The 18,187-nt window shown below is 38.4% G+C and overlaps 1 long non-coding RNA gene and 1 pseudogene across 1 annotated transcript; both read left to right on the top strand.

Moving 5' to 3' along the window:
- The first annotated feature begins 3,619 nt into the window (after positions 1–3,619).
- On the top strand, positions 3,620–8,023 carry LOC130679063 (uncharacterized). Its single transcript, XR_008992034.1, has 3 exons — positions 3,620–3,690; positions 7,145–7,418; positions 7,811–8,023. It is a non-coding gene; the product is annotated as an uncharacterized LOC130679063 (long non-coding RNA).
- An 8,832-nt stretch (positions 8,024–16,855) lies between these two features.
- On the top strand, positions 16,856–17,868 carry LOC130679310 (olfactory receptor 6C2-like; annotated as a pseudogene).
- Positions 17,869–18,187: the final 319 nt, after the last annotated feature.

Consider the following 18,187-nt stretch of genomic DNA (forward strand, 5'->3'; position numbering starts at 1 on the left):
CACAATTAAAAGTAAGGTTAGTTAACAAATCCATCACCTCACAAGTTAATACATGTGTGTATATGTGTTGAGAGCTTTTAAGATATGCTATCTCAGAAAATTCAAAGTATATACACTGTATTATTAACTATAGCCATCATGTTTGAACCATAATAACCAAGAAAGAAACGAATTTTTAACAGGATGAATGGAATGTGGTATTTCAGGTGGCCATGCTCCCTAACAAAACAAATACAAATTATCCTAAAAGAAGACAATAATACACTAAACCTCAAATTATCTGTGCACATTTCACATGCAATGTATTATACTCTATAAAACATAACAAGGCATATAAAGAAAAAAAAGCACAGTATTTTTAATAATAAAAAAAGATTATCATCAGTGTAGAAAGACACCAATAGAAATCCAGATAATGGAGTTTAAACAGGGCTTTACATTTTCTATAGAGAATAATAAAAAGATTATTGGATGAATTTCCAAAACTAGTGAAGCAGTGACAAGTGACAGCTTCAAAAGTCACTAGTAATACTTCATGAGATAAAGACAAAGAAATCTAGTGAAACACATGATAAAACTGATGAAAACCAAAGACAAAGAGGAAATGTAACAAACAACCAGTGCAAACACACAGATACCATCAAATGGAAACAATTATTATGGAAGCTAATATCTCCATAAATGAAGAAAAATTTGAGAAGAAAATAAAATATCTGCAAGTGCTAAAAGAAAATGAGTATCAACCCAGAATTCTTTTCTATGATGAGTGAAAACACACCTTAAAAATAAATGAAATAAGACATTCAGAGCAGCAAAGTCTAAGAGAATTATTTATTCTCTTAGTTTGCCCACAAAAAAGATAAGAATTAAAAGAGGAAAATACAGGAATAAATAAGGATTCAGGTGTGAACATATCTAAATGGATGTTGATCATCAGATTAATCATCATTTTGGGTGGCTGAAAAATATTTAAAATTAAAATACATTTAAAAAATGTGTAAGATTCTGGAGTTGTGTAGTAATTGACATTAAAGTATGCTAAAGTCCTTGCATTATCCAGAAAAATGTAAATGTAACCATGCAATTTAGCACAAATTTAAGTCAAGATCAACTCCCTAAAGTAAACATTCCAAAAGTAGTAATATATTGTCTCCCCCACAACATAAATCTAATCACAAATGAAACTTTATTGTTTACCAACTCTGAAATATATGAAAACGAGTGATAATTAAAATACAAAGACTTGCCTTAATTAAAATATAAAATGAAATTAGGGTAAGACATCCATAAAAGTAATGGTGCAATGGAATAATAAAAATTATTTTAGAATTTTCTCACTTCCTTTACCATGGGAACTTTACCATGTCAAATTCATTCATCATGAGCTCTAATCTACCATCTTCACACCATAAAATCCTAAAGGAACTAATATGTAATCATAGGTTTGGAGGGAGGGAGGGAGAAAGGAAGGAGGGAAGGAAGGAAGGAAGGAAGGAAGGAAAAAGAAAAGAGGATGAAAATTTAAAAAATCCAAGACTAAATTTTTTGTAGTTGTATGTTACTTGTTTTGTATGTTTCATTCTTCATTTCAAATCCAACATATGTCATGATTTTTATAAAACTTAAGTTGTCTTAGCCTCTTGTTCAGAGCAAAAATTTGAATACATATTGTCATGTCCTATTCTTATAATATATTGTCTCCCCCACAACATAAATCTAATCACAAACAAAACTTTATTGTTTACCAACTCTGAAATATATGAAAATGAATGATAATTAAAATACAAAGACTTGCCTTAATTAAAATATAAAATGAAATTAGGGTAAGACATCCATAAAAGTAATGGTGCAATGGAATAATAAAAATTATTTTAGAAAAAGAAAAAGAACAGCTTTATTTATTCCAGCAACCAACAACAAAGGCATTTTTTTTCTCACTTCCTTTACCATGGGAACTTTTTTAATCATGGCAAATTCATTCATCATGAGCTCTGATCTACCATCTTCACAACATAAAATCCTAAAGCAACTAATATGTAATCATAGGTTTGTGCAGATTTCTAAACAGTCATCTCATCTACACGATAGTACAATATTTCTTTCCCTTTTCTCATTGAACAAAAACAACATTGCTTAAGCAGTGCTCTGAATATTGTTTTTATGCTTTAAAATATTCTCATTTTGGTTCCTTTTAAATACATAAATTTCAAAATCTCTGGGGCAGGTATTTCAAACAGAAAGCATTAGGTCAGTGGTTTTTATTGAGTGAACTATTTTTGAGTCATCCATGTAACTGTGGTTTTACAATGCCTCATCTGTATGTAGAAAAAGAGTATGTCTGTTATATATAATTTTTCCTGTTCCCTCAAATGAAGATAAATGCTCCTGTGAATGTAAAAACACAAATTCATTCTACAATATCATTGAATACATAGTAGTTTTTCTCGTTGTGTATTTTCATATTAAATAGGTACTTTATAAGTTCTTATATCATGGGAGATTAGGTAAAGCAAAATATTTTAATTGTTAAAATCTCTCCCACCATTTCCTTAGTAAGTGGGGAAATGGGTCATGCTTCTGCTGTTTTCTCACCAGAAGGATGGGCCCTGGCCTCTGTCTGATGCTAGTGTTCTATCTTAACCATCTCAAAGGACAATCCTGGCTTTGCCAAAGTTCATTAAGCAAAAGCCTCATTAGTGGCACTAGAACCTAGGCCACTGAGGATCCTTTCCCTCACTCAGTGAGGAGGTCCCAGGGCTCCCCCAGCAGACTGAGCAGAAGAGCATGACTATCCCTAGTTCTGGAGAAGGAAAGCACCTCCCTGCTCAGAACAATCTGGAGCACTTCCAAAACCCAAGGGACATTCTTTTGTTCTCCTCCCTTATATTAGGTTGTCTTCCCTTCAGGTCAGAGACCAAGGGGAAGTGTTCCCAAGGATTAAAATAAGAAAGGAGTCTCTAATGGGAGTCTTTGTGCAATATGAAAATGGGAAACTTGAAGAACTCAAGAGCCTCCAGAAAATGCCTGGACAGTAAGTGCAGGTTGATAAGTCTGTTAGACCTGTGCAGAGACACATCTCCCTGAACACAGCACAGTTAAATACATAAGAAGAGGCCAGCTGAAACTGTAAGAATGAGAATAAGTTAGCATAAGAGTAGCCATCTTAAAGGCCTAGAAGCAGTTTTCTGAAGTTGTGACTGAAAGAAAAAAAACTGGAACTGAGTAAGGCCTTGGAAAACAAGTTAATCATGAACACCGGGATGGGGGCAGCTGTGGCCTTCAGTCAGCTAACCTTGGTCAGTAAATCCTACATACCAAGCTTGTCGTGCAGAACCTCCCTAACAATTGAAGAGTGGTCTTATCTTGCTCTCGCTTAACCCCAGGATGTATGTCTTGCAAAGATAATGTGCAGCTGTGGAAAATTACTAAGAGTTAAGTGTTTTGAAAATGCCATATAAACCCTTAGTTTCGAGTGCTCGGGGTCCTTGTTGAGACCCTCTGCGTCGGGCTGACACTTGGACCCCAGCTAGCTGGTTCCTGAATAAATTCCTCTTGCTTATTGCATCAAGAGACGCCTTCTGTGAGTGATTTAGGGTAGCGCTCTCCTCTGAGAAAAATCCAACATTTGGGGGCTCGTCCGGGATCTGCGCTCACCCCGCTTCACTCCCGAAGTCGCTCTTGGAGGAAGAGGTAAGATTAGTGGCGCCTTGGGTTGTCTGTATTCTGTTTTCTGTTTTTCAGTGAGACCGGTCAGAATTCTGAAAGGGTACCCGTTGTCTGGCAGCCGTCCCGGTCCCGTAAGGGGTCGCGACTGCGGTCGGTAGACGTACTAGGAGAACCGCAGGCTGCAACCCTGGGGGACGCCTCGGGGAGGTTGGGAGGCCAGGGACGCCTGGTAGCCTCCCGTCTGTTTTTCCGGCAAAGTGAACCTGATGAGATAGGGTTGGTTTTTGGGCGCCGAGAGTATCAACCCTCTGATTCCTTTCGGTTTCTGTTTGAGACTCTGAGGAGAACTAAACGCGGCCGCTATGTGTCTAATTTGTGTGTGTCTTTGTTTTTTGTGTCTTTTACGTGTCTAATTATTGTTATACTGACAATGGGACAGACGCAGACGACCCCCTTGTCTCTCATGACAGACCATTTTTCTCAGACGTTAGGGAGAGAGCTCACAATTTGAGCACGGACATCAGGAAGAGAAAATTTCGTGTTTTCTGCACCTCAAGTGACCATCCTTTAATGTTAGCTGGCTGCCGGAGGGAACCTTATCATTATGTCTCAGTCTGTATGTTTGTGTGTCTAAGTGTGTAAATGAAAATATCTTTCTACCTCCGGATGGTATTAATGAAATTGATTTAAAGACAAGCGCTTGTGAAAATTGGGCATTCTAAAACTTCCAGAAAATCTGATGGAAAATGTTAAGCATTAATGCTAATTTGGGTTTGCCTGAGGCAAGCATGTCATTGTGGTTATCAGCTGCCAAAGTTTACTTAAAGTCATTTAAGTTGATGTTACCAGTTAAACATTTCAAGAAAATGCTTGAAAGAAAGCTTGACTTTGTCTAATGTTTAGTAAAAGTTTTCTAAGTAATCTGGCATAGTTGCTAAAAATAAGTAAACAAGTGTAGCAAATAAACATCTTAATAATAATACTGTATTAATGTATAACAGTGTGTATGTATGCAAACAGCTTGAGAATTTTTGTGGTAACCAAAATTTTTAAAGTTTGCTAAGTTATATAGACATATTTTGTGCCTAATGAGAAATTGTGTTGTAAAGCACATTTCCAAAAATGATAATATATGTTCATAGATGAAGAATGCTAGTGTAACAGTTTACGGTGGCCTGTTTTTCAGTGTTCACTGAAAGTTAAAGTATCAAATGATTTTAAGTTCTAATGAAAACTACTTAAATAAGGAAAACATTTCTCTATGCTAAAAGATGTATGTTTTAATAAGAGAAAGTATAAAGAATAGAAACTCATCTGCATGCTAAATAATGTGTTTTTTGATAAAAGAAAGTGGCTTTGTTCTAAAGTGCAGCTGTTTATGTTAGAGAGGGACGGAGAACAGAGACAAAGAGAGAGCAGTGTGGTGCAGCAGCGTGGTGCCTTTTGTTGTAGCGGATCCGCTCAGCCTGTTGCTTTAGAGGAAGGTCAAGATGTTTAGAGATAAGGCAGGACAAACCCCGGCAAGCCCAGGCATAATTCTCACCCGTTTATGTGCTTGAGACCATGGGGCAAATGAAGAATAAATTACTATATTCTTACAGATATAGTCATGCTATGTGAAATTAAAGCAAGTGAGTCTTGATATCAAGTGCACAGCAAAATTAGAATTTTGTTTCCAGTTAAAAAAAAAAAAAAAAAAAAAACAGTTTTCTTTAACTGTTAGTCTGCTCTTAATGTTGAAAGATTGCAAAGAGTTCTCTAATTGTTTTATCAAAGCAGTTTCTCATGCTTAAAGTCTCAGTGAGTTGTCAGAATATTTTTTTAAAAAATGAAATCTTAATATTAAAAAGACTAAAAGCTAAAGTTTGTTAACAACTGTGTAACCTTTATTTGCCTTTGAAATATTTTGTTATTGAAAACGATTGCATGGCATGAGAAATTGAATTATTTAAGTTAACAAACCAAAATTTATTCTTAAAAATTAAATTGTGTAGAATCTGGACAAGATTATGTTTCTCCCAGAAAAACAGGTTTCACTGTAAAAGTTTAGATGGGCAAACGTGTGACCACTTTTGAGAAAAGTTGTAATAGATTTTTTTGAGAACCACCAGGTCTTCTTGTTTAATTTATATGCTGTAGATATGTTTGTATGTTTTAAAAAACATGGAGGACTCTCCATATTTTTTTAATGCAAATGATCTTATAAGTTGCTATGCAAATTCTATTAAAAGCTCTATCTACTATTAAAGAGTAAAACATTCTTGAAGCTTTCAGGGAAGACCTGTAGACTTAAGTACTTTCTCTGCTTTTTTGTATCTGGTCTTAGACACATGCTAAGTTATGTTCTTATTATTTTCACTGTTTGTAAGCTATTGATTGTATATAATCTTTAAACCATCCAAATATCCAGCATACATTTCCATGTCACCACAACCCACTATTGATGCCATGAATGAAATAGCTGGTTAGAAAGCCAAAGGTCATCATTTCTCAATCCCTCAATGAAGAAGTAAGATGCCTGATCTCTTTCATCTCAAAGCATATTTCTGGTCAAATCTGAATATCTGTGTGAAAGAAAGAGATATTTAAATTTGAGATTCTGCTTAAACTTTTAAGTTGAATTTGACTATAGCCATATTCATTCTTTGTATGTATCTCTAACAGGTCTTTTGTATGCCTGGTGATATTATAATCTGCCTTGAGTTTAGACAGTTCTTTCAGCTAAATGTGAATTCTTATTGTAGCTTTTTTCCCCTCCTGAAGATAAAAGCAGAAAAATCTACCATCTGCTACCATTCTCTCAAGAATGCTTGGTAACCTAGATTATTTTGACTTTGTATATATTGTCTTTAAAAACTGACAGCAGCAGTCTCCCCTGCTGCCCCACCTTTTTAAGATATCTCATTTACTGTGCTGAGTATATAGACAATAAATGTGTAATGATAGACAGTTCTAAAAGAATTAAATGCAAAAAAGTGCTTTTACCTCTAGTTAACTCCGATATTTTCCAGAGGGCCCCTGGAACATGTCAGAAGAATTTTTTCCATTAGAGAAAGTATTTGACTAATTTGGCTTATTTATCTGATATATATATATATTTACCAAGAAAGCACTGTCAAAGAGAATAATGCTAAACTTTGTTACTGAATGTTTTGTATTACAGAAATATCAGAATTTCCTTATGTCAACTGTCTTACAGTGAGCTCTCGTCAGATCTTTGACCATTGTCATTTGTAAGTTTTTGTCATTTATAGTCACTGTTTTGTTGTTCCTGGACTGGTAAAGAACTGGATTTCAGCAGAACAGGTATTAGTTGCATAAGATTACATAAACTAAAGAAAATAGTTTTGTGTCTTTTTGTTTCGAATGTTGCTGATAGAGTGTTTTGAGCTTGTTCTCTTAAGCTGACAACAGTTTGGTAGATGGCTGTCTTTATAAGCAGAATTGAGACATCCTTCTCTCTACCTGATCCCTACAGAGTTTAAAAACTTTTAGTGACTGTTTTTGTATTCCATGGCAGTATGTTTATTTGCACGAGTTTAGTAAGAATCTGCTTTCCTTGTGAGAAGACTAATTAAGAACACTGGTTATACTGCCAAGGCTTTGGCTGGAATGTCATACCTGAGAGACATGTGCATGGACTCAGATGTGAACAACTTTAAAGAACTAAGATTGACTTTATAAAGCCAACAAAGCCCCTTAGAAGAACTAGCCTGGTACCTTGCTTGCAGAGTTCCCAGCAGCCTTACCAGGTGAGTAAAGAAGGTCGCTTCCTGGCAGGTGCAGAGACCTTGAGAAGAAAAAAATTCATCCAAATCTACAGGTACTGCAGGCAAAGCCTGATGGCAGGTCTGGCTTGGCTGTCTGGCCTCAAGAGGCCTTTAAAAGTTCAATCTGAAGTTCCTTGCAAAAAGTTCCAGCAAAGCATATTTAAAAGACCCTGTGTAATCAATTGCTCTTCTTGCTGCACTTGTGCAAATAATCAAGCCAGCTGTTAATTATTTTCTTAACCTGGTTACTTCTAGTAAAAATGAAAGTGATTTTAAAGTATTGTTTCAATAATGCAGCCTCCTTCCAGAATAGAAAATCCAACTCCAGATGTTGCTACATAACCTAATAACACAATTTGTTTTATCTTGCCTAGAAGCCACAAAACTGCAAATAGTAATAGAAACAAAACCCAAGATAGAAGCGCCAGCCTTCTGAAGCCCTCTCAACTGACCAGTGATAGAGACCTAGCTGCACCCTTTACTGCGCCCCCCTTCTCAGCACGAAGCAGCCAGAGCGGTCATCGCCCCTTTTCCCTAGCAGCAGCTAGAGTCTCTACCTGTAGAAGAGAAAATGAGACAAAGACCATAGGCTTAGACAGAATAAAGTAAGAGCCTCTAGAAGAGGCGGGGCGGGATATTTGCAATCAGAGCAATGTAACTACATGCTTGAACTCCCCCCTACTGGAACTATGTTGAACATAGAACTCTAGAATCATTCTTCAGTGAGATCAGTTAATGTTCCCCAGATAGAGAAGAGTAGCACATGTTTTGTTATGCTAGTCATTTGTAATCGTGTATGAGATTCGCTTTGGCATACTGGAGAGCCTGGGCCTGTGTGCTGTCTTTCCTCCTTCAGATCTGACTAAGTAATTTTGCAAGCTGAGCAATTGACTTAGCATACAGACCCAGCTGTAGACGGCATAGTAAAAAGCAAGATTCTTTAGCAAATAGACAATATCTCAGCCCACCTTAGAGGCTGAGCATGCAATCTTTTGACGTGCACCCGAACCAAGGCGCCAGTGTCCCAGAGAAAGGCAGAAGAATACTTAAGGCAATTACATCAATTGACACATTTAAGAGCAAAAAACCTAAAAACCTTGGTTCGAGACTCCCCTTATCATGTTATTGGATTAAGAAAATTGGCTGACGAGGTTGTAAAAAATTGTGTACCCTGTCAATTAGTAAACGTGAGCAAAAATCAAGCAATATCTGGAAAAAGACTTCGAGGAGATCGCCCAGGAGCTTATTGGGAAGTTGACTTCACTGAAATTAAGCCTGCTAAGTATAGATATAAGTACCTTCTAGTTTTCCTAGACACATTTTCAGGATAGACAGAGGCGTTCCCCACAAAAACTGAGACAGCCCAGACAGTGTCTAAAAAGATCCTTGAAGAGATATTTCCCAGATTTGGGATCCCAAAGGTAATCGGCTCCGACAACGGCCCTGCCTTTGTTGCCCAGGTAAGTCAGGGATTGGCCAAGATCCTGGGGACGGATTGGAAATTGCATTGTGCATACAGGCCCCAGAGCTCAGGACAGGTAGAAAGGATGAACAGAACTCTAAAAGAGACCTTGACTAAATAGTCCATAGAGACTGGCTTATGTGATTGGTTGGTCCTCCTTCCCTTTGCCCTGTTTAGAGTCAGGAACACTCCCGGCTGCTTTAGACTAACGCCTTTTGAAATAATGTTTGGGGTCCTGGCCCCGCTTCAGTCAGCACATCTTCATACATTCCCTGAGTGTGCAACTAATAAGTTTTTGCTTGAAAAGTTACGAGCCTTAGAGGCTGTGCAGAAAGAGGTGTGGGCCTCCATCAAGGAAGCCTATCGGCCAGAAGACCTCTCAGTGCCTCACCAGTTCCAGGTGGGAGACCCCGTCTACGTGAGAAGGCACCGGACAGGAAACCTCGAGCCACGGTAGAAGGGACCTTTCATCGTCCTCCTGACTACTCCCACAGCTGTGAAAGTGGACGGCGTCTCTTCCTGGATACACGCTTCACATCTAAAGAAGGCACCCCCGTCGGACTCGGACTGGCGAGTAACTCGGACTGATAATCCTCTTAAGCTTCGCTTGTGTAAAAAGAACTATGTTGTTAGTAATTCTAATGCTCCTGCTGTTTCCAACCCCCCAGAGCCTTAGTCCTCATGTCCCTTATCTGCTTACCTGGAAAGTAGGAAATGGGCAGACCCAAGAAGAGTATAATCACACCACCCATATTGCCCCTTTGGGCACTTGGTTCCCGGACTTATATTTTAATTTAGATAAAGTAGCTGACATAGACGGGATGGGAGGAGGAGACTGGCGGAAAAAGCAACGCCGAGTCTCTGTAAGTAGGAATGGATTTTATGCATGCCCAGGGTTTCGAATGGGAGCAGAAACACAGAAGTGTGGAGGAATTGAGTCCCTCTACTGTGCACAATGGAGCTGTGTCACTTCCAATGACGGAGAAAAAAAAATGAGATGTGAGCCCGCAGCTTATCCACCTTTCCTTTGTTAGACCATGCACTCGAGTGAAGTACAGCCTCAATTGTAACTTACTTAGACTCAAATTTACAGAACAGGGAAAGAAAGACCCCCGATAGAGAACAGGAGGGTTGACTTGGGGACTGTATCTCCACCAGACACCCCCGAGTGGAATCCTTCTACGTGTGCAACTCAGCGTCCAGGCCCTCGCAGCCGCTCCAATAAGACCTAATACTCTCCTACGAGATCAGCTGCGTCTTCCAAACCCTACTCCAAAGCAGTATCCCATCATTATGACTACTCACCCCCAGCCCTCCGTATCCCCTCCTAACCAGGTAGTTCCTTTTATTGGTACCGGACAGCGCCTCCTCAACCTCGTCGAGGGGGCGTTCTTAGTTCTGAATGTCTCCAACCCTAAAGTTACCGAATCCTGTTGGTTATGTTTTTCTTCTGGACCTCCTTATTATGAAAGGTTGGGACTGTCAGGCAGTTTCAATAATACAACTAGCCATGAGGTCTGTAGTTGGGGAAGCCACAAGAAGTTAACCCTAACTGAAGTAACTGGGAAAAGTAAATGTTTAAGAACAGTTCCCTCAACCCATAAGAGTTTGTGTAATGAAACCATACCCATAGTTTCCTCAGGTGAAAACAGATATCTAGTCCCTCCCCGTCAGAGATGGTGGGCTTGTAACACTGGACTAACCCCGTGTGTTTCCACCTCTGCTTTTGATTCCTCCCATGATTTCTGTATTATGGTCCAACTAGTGCCTAGACTAATGTATCATGATGATCTCTCATGTGTAACCGAGTTCGACCCTAGACATAAGTATAAAAGAGAATTAGTCTCGTTGACTCTAGCCATGTTATTAGGAATAAGAGTTGCAGCAGGAGTAAGAACAGGGACAGCTGCCATCATCCAGGGGAACCAACACTATGAAGGACTGAGGGCAGCTATTGATGACGATTTAAGAACCATAGAACAATCCATTACCAAACTTGAAGAATCTCTGACTTCCCTTTCTGAAGTCGTCTTGCAGAATAGACGGGGGCTGGATCTGCTGTTCCTAAAAGAAGGAGGACTGTGTGCAGCTTTAAGAGAAGAATGCTGCTTTTATGCAGACCACTCCGGAATAGTAAGAGATTCAATGTCAAAGCTCAGGGAAAGGCTAGACCAGAGAAAGAGAGAGCGAGAGGCTGGCCAGGGTCTATTTGAGTCCTGGTTCACTAAGTCCCCATGGCTCACAACTCTGATATCCACTTTAGCCGGACCCTTGCTCATTCTTGTTCTGCTTCTTGCTTTTGGTCCCTGTGTTTTGAACCGGCTAATATCTTCTGTTAGAGAGAGAGTAAGTGCTGTTCAAGTACTAATGCTAAGACAACAGTATCACTCGCTCACACATCAAGAAGAAACAAACATTCCATGATTGGAATGCCCCAAAAAGAGAAGTGGGGAAATGTAAGAATGAGAATAAGTTAGCATAAGAGTAGCCATCTTAAAGGCCTAGAAGCAGTTTTCTGAAGTTGTGACTTAAAGAAAAAAAACTGGAACTGAGTAAGGCCTTGGAAAACAAGTTAATCATGAACTCCGGGATGGGGGCAGCTGTGGCCTTCAGTCAGCTAACCTTGGTCAGTAAATCCTACATACCAAGCTTGTCGTGCAGAACCTCCCTAACAATTGAAGAGTGGTCTTATCTTGCTCTCGCTTAACCCCAGGATGTATGTCTTGCAAAGATAATGTGCAGCTGTGGAAAATTACTAAGAGTTAAGTGTTTTGAAAATGCCATATAAACCCTTAGTTTTGTGTGTTCGGGGTCCTTGTTGAGACCCGCTGCGTCGGGCTGACACTTGGACCCCAGCTAGCTGGTTCCTGAATAAATTCCTCTTGCTTATTGCATCAAGAGACGCCTTCTGTGAGTGATTTAGGGTAGCGCTCTCCTCTGAGAAAAATCCAACAAAACCATGAAAAAGTATCAAAAGAGATAAGAAAAATATTTTGGTGCCATTTTCTTCTGTAATGTGGTTAGTTAAGCTTATTTCAACTTTTAGTATGGAAAAGTATAATAGACATATTTTGAGCTATTCTATAGTCTTTTGTAAGACTAAGGTCACAGCCAGGGCCACATTTCTGCAGCCCTAAGTAGTCACCCATGTTGTACAACTTCAAGAATATACAGAGATAAACCTTCCAAATTGCTAGAATTTATGTCCCAAAGAATATTACACTATTTAAAACTGTCAACATTTCTAAATTGCAAATATTCCTTTGTGATGAACAATTTAAGCAGAAATACTTCAGTCCCTCCTAAGCATTTATTAGTTCAATGGCAATGATCCTTCAGTATCTGAATTACTCAGTGGAAAGCAATCAGATGCCTGAGGGCAGAGGGGCCCTTGATGTTCAGGAAGTGCCGCACAGGAGAGCAAGGCTGAGTGGGGCTATTCCCCTCGGGCAGTTTTTGCCTAGTGTGTACTCAGTAGGGGTATGAAAAAGGAGGTGACAGCAAAGATGTCAATTTTTAGTAACTTCGTAGTTTGTTCTCCTTATTGTACTTTTTGTAGCCCAGAAGGAGTTAGAGAATTCATTCTTAGATAAACCCAAATCAAAGGGCAAGGCAGAGAATAAGGCATAGCAAATTACTAGCACACTATTTTACTTGCGTAAAAGAGAAGATATTTATAAATTGATCTTATTTAACAAAGGCGAAATAGCATTTGCAAAGAGAAAGAAGGTTGAGGGGATAGGAAAAAATATCAGAGAGTTTGAAAACAAAGAACTCTGTTTCTCTTTTTCATTATATAAGCCATTGCTTGGTATGAGTGTATTATTGGGAAAAATATGTTCCCAGCCAGGGGCAAATAAACCTTTGAAACCAAAATCAGTCAAAGGGAGAAATAAAAAGTTGGAGAAGCCCATTTATTGCTTACAGGAATTGCCTATTCCTGCTTGCCCATGTCTCTTGTGACCAGGCTGCAAAAAAGAAGACACCATGAAACCTCTCCAGTCCATGTGTGCACTCACTCCCCATCCCACTTGTAATCACCTATTGGTATGGAGATGGATTGCTTTTCTCCACACCTTGGAAACACCTACTAATATGGAGATTCTTGAAATATTGCAATTTTACCCACAGAGTGGCTTAAAGAGAGACCATTCCTTTGGATGTGGAGGATCATCAAAGGGAAGAACTCTCATTATTTATTGATTTCTAAATAAACCTTGAGAATTTAAGTGTATGTGACACGCTGTCATTATAAAACGTTGGACAGTAACTTTGTTAGTGTCTTCATGTCGTTTGTGCCAGGTCCGCACCATTTCCCTCACTAGAGTGTTTCATTAGTTTTCCTTCATGGGTGTCTGTTTTCCTATGATGATTCCTTTAAAGCAAGGTTGACCTTCCCATGTATATACTTCATGGGATTTTATAAGGCACATCTCCATAGGAATTCATCATTTCCCAGGGTTCATGTCCTTTGCAGGGACTATTTTAAAGCCAACTAAAGAAAAAAAACCTTTCATAATAAACAAATTGATATTTCCTGGGGAGATTCCCTTTCAGTCAGTGATGGAGAAGTAGTAGGAATTCTCAAGACTGTGTTTCATATTAGACATATTTTCATTGCTACGGTTGTAAATAATTAGTGCTGGTTAAGAATCAGGAGTGATTATTGCTCTGTGTACAGAAATAGAGCCATTTCTTCTTGCTGAAGAATATGCATAATGTTCACAGATAATGTCAACAAAGACTCATAGTACAGAGAAAAAAGTCAGTTAATATAGATTGCTAAAATTTCAATATTTCCAAAATCTCTCACCTGTCCTTAGTGCATCTCCATATCAGTAGGTGTTTCCAAGGAGTGGGGAGAAGTAAGCCATCTCCATACCAGTAGGTAATTACAAGGGTGAGCAAGGGCATATCTAGACTGGAGAGGTTGGGTGGGACCCCCTTTTGCAGCCAGGTCACAAGAAACATGGGTGAGCAGAAGTAGATGACTACTTGTAAGCAATAAAGGGGTTTCTCCCACTTCATTTCTCCCTTTGACTGATTCTGGCTTCAAAAGGTATTTGTCCCTGGCGGGAATGTATTTTCCTCCTGGAGTTACAATACGTTACTCATCTTTCTTGTGTATCTGAAATTACAATGCAAAAATGTAAATCAAGTGATTGCATATGACATAAAGGACAGCACTAATTAGGAAGACTGTGGATATATGATTATGGGGGAACAAACTTCCTTAATTGTCTAGGTGGATCTCAACTATCAATATGAACATGAAACTTTTGATCACCATACTAATATTTCTAATTTTTAATTTCTCCACTACCACTAACCACGTTCCCCTACTGCCTGGCTAAAATTTGTTAGATCACTCTGAGTTCAGGAACCTATATTATGAAAATTTCCCTGGTGATTTTAATTCAGAGAGTTACACATAGTAAATAACCTAGTGAAATGCAAAGTTGTCTGGAAGAAGTTGAACATAATATAAATACTACAGTGCGAAGTTTTGCATATATGCAGTGAGTTTTATGAAACACAGACTAGCCCTGTACTTCACAAGTAACAACCATTGTATGGAATAGTTCCATTTAAAACAACTTGTCTCAGTTTTTTCCATTAGTCAGGAGGAAGCAAATCCTGACATAGAACTAAGTGGTTTTGCTCTAAAAAGAGGGAGAAATAGACACATTCTCAAGTTTCTTTGAGAAGAGAGGTGAGTCTGAAGACACACAGTTGGTTACTTCAGCTTTGAAAAAGAAAGGAAAATAAAAAGTAAGACAACCATACTCTCTAAAATATGTCGTATGGTGGCACATTTTGGGCAATGGGATAGACATTCAAGTACATAACAAGAGAGTGGTCCAGGACTGAGATTTCTAGAAACAAACCAACATTCCAGCAACAGCAGAAGGAGAATTACAACATCAAAGGTAAAGTCAAGTTCAAAGATAGAGAAAAATTCTGGAAAAGCAGGATATATAAAGGTTGGAATTGGTAATTTTCAGGCCTTTTGTGTGAGAATGTACTTGAAATGACAATTTGAAATTTGAAACAGAAATAAAAGTAAGGATATTGAACCAACTGACCAGAATAGGCCCTAAAGAATATAATAACTTTGTCTCTGGACATAGACAATTCTGTTTTAGTTCTCAGTTCAGATTTATATAACACCTTACATGTGCCTGATATAAAGGAATGTAGGGATATGGAAAATATAGTCTCTATTTGGAGAAGTTTACAGAAACCCAGTGGAGAATATAACTACACTAAAGTATACAATGTGATGTATTCCAAGACAAGATGGGCACAGGTTCATAGAAGTAACACAGAATCAAAATCTCACACAGTCTGGTGGTAAACGAAGCTCTTCTTGAAGAACTGACACCTAAGGAGAGCCCTGAAGGCCAACAGGCATCAGTCAGTCAGAGGATCAGTCTTGCTGAGGAGACAGCATATGGAAAATAGGAAAAACTGCAAGCAATGTTAGTGGAACTTATGTTTTGAGGAAAAAAATGACAGGAACTCTAAGTGACAAGGAGAGAAAATAAGGAAGTTCCAGTCCTGCCCAGGAAGAGCCTGGCAAGCCACACAGAAGACACTGATCATTATCAAGAAACAGCACTGGGAGAGAAAGTTGAGAGGGAGTCTGATTTCATTTTGAGCACATGGCATGTGATGTGTCTGTGGAACTGCCAACAGCTGATGCGTATTAGCAATGTGGCTTTATTGAGAAAAGTTCTGGCCTTTGGAATCCACCATATAAATGACAATGAAATTAATGGCACAGAGTGAAATCACCTTGTAGAACATGGAGTAGGAAGAATCACAAACAGAAAACAAGACAGGAGAGGTCTCAACATAGAATATTGGGGAACAGCAATACTTCATAGACAAATAGTGAGGAGACTGTGTAGAACACTGAAAAGAGAGATTCAGAGTTAGGAGAAAAACAGAATGATGGCATGGAATCCATGTGATGAATTAACTTGAATTAAAAAATATATTGTGGGGATGCCCTGCCAAATAACCACTGAAACAATGCACAGGCTTCAGCAGTAGCAAAGCTGTGGCACATGTGAGGAAAATCAGTGGTGGGCCAGGAGTAAAGTCAAGTTTCAGAGGTTTAAATCCTACACTGAGAAGAGGTAAGAAGAGAAGATACAGACATATAGGAATTAAAAACATAATGAACTGCCTAGAAGACTATATCTAATGATATTAAATGTAGTTTTATTTTCAAAGGCTTTCAGAGAAATAGGACTGCAATCAATAAACTGAAAAATCATGTGACTTCAAATGATGATATTCCTTTTGTTAATATCTTGAACACAATGGTGTTCTACACGCTAGATAAAATAAGTGTATATCAAACCACCTTTGAGTTAAGAATAAGTAATTCAGTCAGAGAAGAACAAAGACACAAAGGAAAATCTCAGGCTCCCGAGTTGTGCATTTTTGTCATTGTTGTATGTTTGTTTTTCAGGAGAAATGCATCTTACCCTTAAAACCACCTTCTAAGAGTCACAACTGAAGGGAACTCATGTTCTGAATTATATGGATATGCCTTATATCCAAGTTTTGCTGGATAAAGTATGTTTACGGGCACATCAAGTAACACTATCTTTTATCCCCTAACATATTTGTAAATCCAATCCATGTAATGAATTACAATCAGCCACATTTGTAAATTTCAAAAGGTTAAGACCAGTGTGAGAAAAAGTTGGATTGTTTTACAGCATGAACTGTAAAGGCATAAACCACTATTCATACATTTAAATTCAAGAAGACTATTGGAATAGTGGCAATATTGATTATATTGTGAAAGAAGAAAACTAATGGAGCCTGGTTTGCTTGACTTTTATATGCATAATCTTTTGCTACAGAATTTGAATATCTACATCTTCCTAAACTCGCTCTGATTTTTACATGCTTACTGAGCAGAGTTCCAAAGTCAGTGATGAGAAACCACACAGAAATAACAACTTTTATCCTGTTGGGACTCACAGATGATCTTTTTATCTTTTTTTTTCTCACCTACATGTTGAGTGTAACAGGGAACCTGACTATTATCACCCTCACATTGGTAGACTCCCATCTTAAAACCCCTATGTACTTTTACCTCAGAAATTTTTCCTTCTTAGAAGTGTCATTTACCACTGCCTGTATTCCTGGATTCCTGTACAGCATGTCAACTGGGGACAATGCCATTACCTACAATGCTTGTGCAAGACAAATACTTTTTGATGTTCTCTTTGAAGCAACAGAAGTTTTTCTCCTGGCAGCCATGTCCCATGATTGCTACATTGCTATCTGTAAACCCCTGCACCACATGACCATCATGAACAGCAGAGTATGTAGCTTACTAGTCCTCTGCTGTTGGGGGTCTGGTATGATAATCATTCTCCCACTCCTTAGCCTGGGCCTCCAGCTTGAATTCTGTGACTAATGCAATCAGTCATTTTAGTTGTGATGCAGGTCCCCTCCTAAAGATCTCATGCTCAGATACACGGGTAATAGAACAAGTGGTTATCCTTGCGGCTGTATTTGGACTCATCATCACCCTAGAGTGTGTGATTCTGTCCTACACACACATCATCAGGACAATTCTCAAGTTCCCCTCTGTCCAACAGAGAAAAAAGGCCTTTTCCACCTGCTCTTCCCACATGTTTGTGGTTTCCATCGCCTACGGCAGCTGCATCTTCATCTACATCAAGCCCTCGGCAAAGGAGGAGGTGGCCGTAAACAAAGGCGTCTCAGTGCTCACTGCATCTGTTGCCCCCTTGTTGAACCCCTTCATTTACACCACTGAGGAATAAGCAAGTGAAACAAGCTTTTAAAGACTCCATAAAAAGGATTACATTTTTCTCAAAAAAATCAGTTTTTATGAAAGTAAAATGAAAGAAGACCTCTAAATGTTTAACTATAGCTTTGCACCTATTTCATTGCTTTGTGCTTTTATTTCAGTCATAGTAACCTTTTCAAAGACATGTAATACTTCATCTTACTCTCACTTTAAGCAAACTCCTTTTATTTCATAGCAAATGAAAACAAGTTTTTTTCTCATTGTGAACCTATAACATATATTTTCAGGTAACAAAACTTGTCTTCATTTCTGACCTAGTCTTTCTTACTGCTCTCATGCAAGAAGGAAACTAATAATATTAACAGTATACAAATTATATAGAAGATACTTTTATGTAGTAATAATACTAGTTTCTTCCTCTAGAGCAAAGTTATCAAAATTAATATCACAAATCTAAGAATCAAATAAAAAATAGAAAACAACAGC

This window comes from Manis pentadactyla, chromosome 10 (genome assembly GCF_030020395.1).
Source record: "Manis pentadactyla isolate mManPen7 chromosome 10, mManPen7.hap1, whole genome shotgun sequence".
Classification (NCBI taxonomy): Eukaryota; Metazoa; Chordata; class Mammalia; order Pholidota; family Manidae; genus Manis; species Manis pentadactyla.